Below are 6,000 nucleotides of genomic sequence, written 5' to 3'. Positions count from 1 at the left end.
ATTGTGAAAACTGACTATTCCTATTGTTTCTTATCTTTTAACTAATTACTTCTCTATGAGGAGCTTTCCTCTTATCCCATGACTGCTTAATTAGCTTAAGTACTATTGGTGTGGAATCTTGTTAAAGACTTTCTGAAAGTCCAAGTGCACTGTATCCACCGGATCATACTTGTCCACATGCTGCTTGACACACTCAAAGAATGGTAATAGATTGGTGAGGCATAACTTCCCTTTACAAAAGCCATGTTGACTCTTCCCCCAACATATTGTGTTCATCTGTCTGATTCTGTTCTGGACACTAGTTTCAACCAATTTGCCTAGTACTGAAGTTAGACTTTCCAGCCTGTAACTTCCAGGATTGCTTCTGGAGCCTTGGCATTACATCAGCTATTCTCTGGTATGAATTTATTATTTTGTGTGGAGCAGGCTTAAGATCAACAGAATCAGCTCCATAATTAGTTCTTGCTTTACAAGAAAGCAGGAGGATTTGGTATAAAAATTTTGGACTGACTTGTCTCCTCCTGCTTGCAACTCAAATTTTTGGCCAGGGCATGAAATCTCAAGTGTGAAACTGACTAGAAAAAAGTGAAACTGATCAGCCTACTTCTCACTGTCCAACCTGAGTGAAAACACACAAGCCAAAGCATCGCCAGTAATGAAAACTCTGCGCGCACCCCATCTCATATCTTGCGATGACCTCTACACAGGCAAAGCTCTCCTGCACTAACGTCACGGCAGGATCGGGACCCCAGATTCTTAGTTTCTTCCGGTGATCTCCCCACCGCTTTCATGCTCAGAAGCCCACCTGGATCTATGGAAGGGGGCGGGGGGAACTCTCGGAGAAGGGGGAGCTGCCTTTTGCCACTTCCCCCTTAAAAAAGCAAAGCCGAGAGCCAGCAGCAGCGGGGCTGGGACTGTTGCATATGAAGCCACCTTAAGAGACTTCCTCCTCCTCCTCTCTGGGATGGGGTGAGGCTGGCTGGGCTAGGCAGTGGCGTTGCCATGACAAGCGTTTTCTTAAGCTAGCGCCGCTCGTGTAGGACTCGCTCCATTTGCAAAGGGCTGGCTCTGAAAACGGGGAGAAGGGAGGGAGAAGAGGCAAAAACAAACCCAAGCGCCCCCCCATCTGCTGATCAGCTTCAGTGCAGAGATCGGTGGGGGGTTGTTGGTTTTTCCTTGCAGACCTGCAGCGTGAAAGGACAGTGGTCTCTCTCCACCCTCCAAACTTTGGGAAGAGCAAAATCCAGCGAAGTGGAGGGGGGTGGAAAAGGAGGGGCAGGGGGGTGGAAAAGCGAATCCAGGCGCTTGGGATTTTTTTAACCCCTTCCCGTCCATGGAAATCCAGGGGGGTTTCCCTGCCAGCGGAAAACGGGATTACTGGAGGCGGAGGGAAAGCAGCCGCAGTCTATGAATTGATTCCGCCGTGCGAAAGCCATTGATCGCATGGCGCTTCCCCCGCCCGCAGCCTGAAGCGCCGGAGCAGCTGGGCGGGTTGTAAGCTCGGGCTGGAGGAACCTCGCCTCCCGAGCCAGGAGCGCGGTAAGTGGTTTGTCCTGTTGGGCTGGTGGCCTTTCGCCTCCCGCTTCCCCCGTGCATGGAGCTGCTGCTCCACGCGGGGTCAGGGGCTGGGATTTCTCCGGGGGGGGGGGGGGGGCTGCCTGGCTTCCTCTCTGGCCGAGGAACAGGCAGCGAATGGAAACCTGTTGCAAACCTGTATTCCGTGCCCCTCTCTCTCCCTGCTCCGGTGCTACTTGTCCGCAGAGCGAAAGGAGGCAGAAGAGAGGAGATCACCCGGGCCGGGGGGGGACGACACAGGGAGGTGGTGAGGGCTGGAAACAGAGGGGGGCTGGAAAGCAGAGGGGTGGGCGTGTGCCCCCCTCTCTCTCTCTCTCAAATCGCTGGTTGCAGCAACACGAACAAGCTCTTTGGGGGGTGGGGGGGTATTTTCTTTCTCCACGGAAATCCAAGCCGGTGACTCGCCCTGGTCATGCTGGCAAAAAAACAGCCCCTGGGAGCCCTTGGGAGTTTGCAAGCTATAATTAGCTGTGGAAAATTCAGGGAGTTCCCTTAAGTGGAGCTGGGTCAAAAACCGAGAGAAATGCACTGTTGTCTGGGGGGGAGGGGATGTTTCCTAGGAGAAAATACCCGTGGGGGGGGGGGGGGCGGCGGGGAAGGAATATTTGTAAAATGGAAATAAGTTTGGTGCTTGTATGTGTTTAATCAGGCGAGGAGCGTGACCGTGCTGCTTTCTGGCTGGGTTGGCTGACTTTGATCAGAGGCAGGGTTGCTGGAACAATTTGTATACTGTGTGTGGGGGGTGGCCCCGAGAGCCATTGAACCAAACTCTAAACCCTGGATATGATGGAAACCGCAAACCACTTCAAGCCGGGGGTGTGGTAGCACCTAGGATCAGGGGAACTTGCTTTTTTTTTTTGCGGGGGGGAAGCAGAAGCCTATTCCTCACCCTTGTCTTCTAGGCTTATTGTTTCTTGTCCCAATTTTCTCTCCCTCTCCTTTGGTCCTGATGGCTTGGTTTTTTTTGACAGGTTGGGTGGGTGTGGGGGGGGACTTTTTCCCCTGGCTCCCTGGACTCAGATTTGATCGTCTGATGCAGCAGTGTTTTCTTGTGCATTTTTCCACCCTCAATGTTTCTCTACCTTTCCCTCCTTCCACCCGGCAGGGAGGTGGGTAGTGGTGCTGAATTCCTCTGCGAAGGAATCCATGCCAGTGTGGAAGATTTCTCAAAGGAGAACTGGGTAGTGGAAGAGTGGTGCCCACTATCAAGCCTGGCACCGGTTGTTTCACTGTCTAAGCAATCGGTTATTCCAGTGTGTAATTCTGCATATCTGCATGTGGGTGCCTGTCTGGCTGTAGCAGACTGCAGGTTCTCTGGGGCAGGGACTGTCTCTGGCTGTGGGCACTGGAAGTCTGAGCCTGGCTGGGGTCTCTGGGCACTATGGTCATATAAATAAGGGGTGGGGGTGTGTCCAGCATGCTACACTCTAATACAGTGACCTGCTGCTTTATTGCTCTGGCATTCGGGTCTGTCACCCCTACCGTTGAGCCTGGCTTCATTTGAAAAGGGGAAGCTCATTTCCCCAGTCCTGCCTCTCCTAACCCCCACCCACTGGGAGGGCTGCCAGGTCTGCAGATGCAGAGGGTTGAGGGAAAGGCCAACTAATTGGGTGGGGCGCAGGGGGATGGGGTCAAACATTTTGCTCCCCTAAGGGAGCCACCAGTGTCTAGTCTATAGGGGGATTTGCCACGGGAGCAACAGGACACAGTGGTCTGCCTGGGATGCTGGGCTAGGAACATGTGCTCCCAGGGCGCTCTGGCTGCTAGGGAGGGTGTCAGCAGGTTCTGCCACTGCAGAGTTCATTCATCAGGGAGATGGCTGGGGGCACTGTGTGGGGGTGGGGGGGCTGCTTTCCCTCCCTGCTCACACATGATCCCTGCATGGCGCAGCCTGGCCTGCTGTGGTGCAGCGGGTGGGGTGGGGATGCTTTTAAGGAACAAACAGGTCAGGGGAGGGGGGCCCAGCCAGGAGTGAGCAGGTTGCCCCACCTCTTCGCAAGAGAGGGGGTGCAATGAACAACAGGCATGAGGAGGCCAGGATGGAATGGGTGGAGGGAGAGGCTGCTGCCTTCAGCCCCCCAAAGCCAAAGAAGAATTGCATACTGTGGGGCACAGAGGAGGGGCATAATGGGCCAGCTCAGACCACCTAACTGGCCCAGCCTGATTTCCAACAGGTGCCAAGATCTGGCTTAGCTCTCCCTTCAGAGGGTTGGGGTGCTGTTTCTTTGCTCCTCTCGGATCTCCAGTGGGGGGCTGTGGGCAGGGTTCCATCCCAGGGGGACACCAGCAATCACTAAGGGGTGGGAGTGTGGGGCCCATGCTGGTAGCAGAGCTAAATTATTCCAGTGGGGGTGAGATACAGACAGATGTGGCTTCAAGGGGCACACCCCTCCTTTATTCCACTCAATGGAGAGGATCCCACCCTTGCAGCAGGGCACTCCAGGATCCCTGGGCTGGCTGGGTTCAAGCCCTGCAGTCTGACCCCACTGATCCATTGTGCTGGAGTGGGTGGATACCTACAGCAGATGGGCATGGAATTGAAGGAGCCTCCCCCTGGCCTGCACCCACAGGCAATCCTGATTGACTTCCCACCAGCCTCGTGGCAGGTGGCTAGGAAGAAAACTCTAGCGGGGGAGACTCCTGTCTGTTACTACACCTCTCCTTGGGAGAGCTGCAGTCGTAAACCTCTCTGGCAGCTGCTGCTTGGTGTCTGGGTGGGTCTCCCTGACCTCGTTAGCCTGCTTTCGGGGTCACAGGGAGCATCACCCTCTGGATTCCCCCACGTCCCCTTGTTGCTCAGGAGGGGTCACCCATACGTCTTGTCTGGTGTGCTGGGGTGGCCGGCTGTATGCAGCTGCAGGATAGGATAAGTGCGTTAGACTGGCATGGGATGGGCAGTGTGCATCTTTCCCCTCTAGAGTGCTAGGCCTGAGCAATCCAGCTTCAGGTGCCAGTGAGAAGAGGTTCTCACAATCTGGGCTGGGTGACGTTGACCCATGTGGAATAGAACCATCGGCGCTGTTGCTGGTCTCTGCTGGGGAAGGGTCAAAATAGCTGTGGGGTGCGGGCTGCAGGTTGGGATTGAGGCGCAGTGTCTGGCAGGGCTGTGTGGGAGTCCAGGACTGAAAGAGTGGGGGGAGTGCAGCATCAGGTGTGCTGCAGGGCAGCAAGCACTGAGGTGCCCTGGTAGGGCTGCGTGAGCACTCGGCTCCGGAACAGGCAGGGATGTCAAGTGTATTGGGAGAACAAAGCTGGAGCAGCACAGGGTAGAAATGCAGGCGGGTGGGTGGACGAGCCAGTCCTGGACTAGCAGGATGTTTCAGGGTGGGATTGTGGTGCTTTGGTAGCGCTTCATGGGGGCAGTTTGCGCCGTGCCATGCCTGGCGATATCGTTCCCTCCCTCCTGTCTATTCCCATCCATCAGATCAAATCAAAATAAAAAATAAGCAAATAAAGCAGAAGGAGAAGCTGGATTGCAGCCCACACGGCCGGCAGACAAATGACTGGGAATAAGTGCTCTTCCGGCTCTTATCTCTCTCCCCTCTCTGCTCCCAGCACCCTTTTTGCTGCTTGGTTCTGTGCTCTGTAGCTTTGGAGCATTCTTCTGTCACATTGAGCATCTGGTTTGAATCTGCATGCTTTGTGGAGTGATGCTGCTTGTTACACAGCTGGGAGGAATGTGCTGTCGGAGGGAGGGCCCCCCTGTGCTCAGTTCACAGGCTCACTAACCTGCCCCAACCCTCTTTCACTTGAGGGTGATGCTGAGGGTCTCCCTGCAGCTCAAAGGATTAGAGGGAGCTTCTGTGGGGGAGGCTGAAATCTGGGTGGCCCCTTCCTGCTTGGCAGAGACCAATTCAGGCCAGAATTGAAAGTAAAGGGGAAGGGCATGGGAGCTGGTCCAACAGGTTATTGTCCTGGTATCTCTGGGGCCCTGGGTTTGTATGGGGCTTGGATCACAAACAACATAGTTTGGTAAAGTTGATGGGATTTTTGTCTGCAATGCAACACACCACATTAGAGTACACCATGATGGTCAAGAGTCTGACAGAGGCATCCTTGTGGGTGAGTGGGGCTATGGGCTGGCAGTGAGGTGGATCACCAGAGCTTGGGACTGGAATAGTAGGGAGCTCTCAGTCAGAATTGAGGGGTGTGGGGAGCCTGGGGTTGGAACAGCAGTGGGGGAGGTCTAGGTCAGGCTCGAGATGCATCGACAGAGTATTGGGGGGGAGCCCAGGGCTGGAATGCAAATGGGGTGGAGGGTCAGGGTGGAGGCCCCTCAGCACAGGCAGGAGGACCAGGGCAAGAGTGGGGTGTTGGCAGAGGTGTCTGTGTTTGGAGCCAGGCAGAGCACAGGCAGCCTGCAAATCAGTGCCCTCGATCCTTCACTTCTCTGAGCACTGAAATGCGCCTGAATATTGACTAACG

At 54.9% G+C, this 6,000-nt stretch overlaps 1 protein-coding gene across 5 annotated transcripts in view; it reads left to right on the top strand.

Annotated features, from left to right (window-relative positions):
• Positions 1-928: 928 nt before the first annotated feature.
• ATP2B4 (ATPase plasma membrane Ca2+ transporting 4) overlaps positions 929-6,000 on the top strand; it is a 103,883-nt gene continuing 98,811 nt past the window's right edge. For 4 of the 5 annotated variants that reach the window (XM_073320111.1, XM_073320115.1, XM_073320112.1 and 1 more), the window contains exon 1: positions 930-1,539. The gene's annotated coding sequence lies outside the window, so the exon portion shown is untranslated. Of the gene's footprint in view, positions 1,540-6,000 lie in introns of all 5 variants that reach the window. The other variant, XM_073320114.1, reaches the window with a different exon arrangement.

The sequence above is a fragment of the Lepidochelys kempii genome, chromosome 21 (assembly GCF_965140265.1).
Source record: "Lepidochelys kempii isolate rLepKem1 chromosome 21, rLepKem1.hap2, whole genome shotgun sequence".
NCBI classification, from domain to species: Eukaryota; Metazoa; Chordata; order Testudines; family Cheloniidae; genus Lepidochelys; species Lepidochelys kempii.
This window is presented reverse-complemented; position numbering and strand designations above follow the sequence as displayed.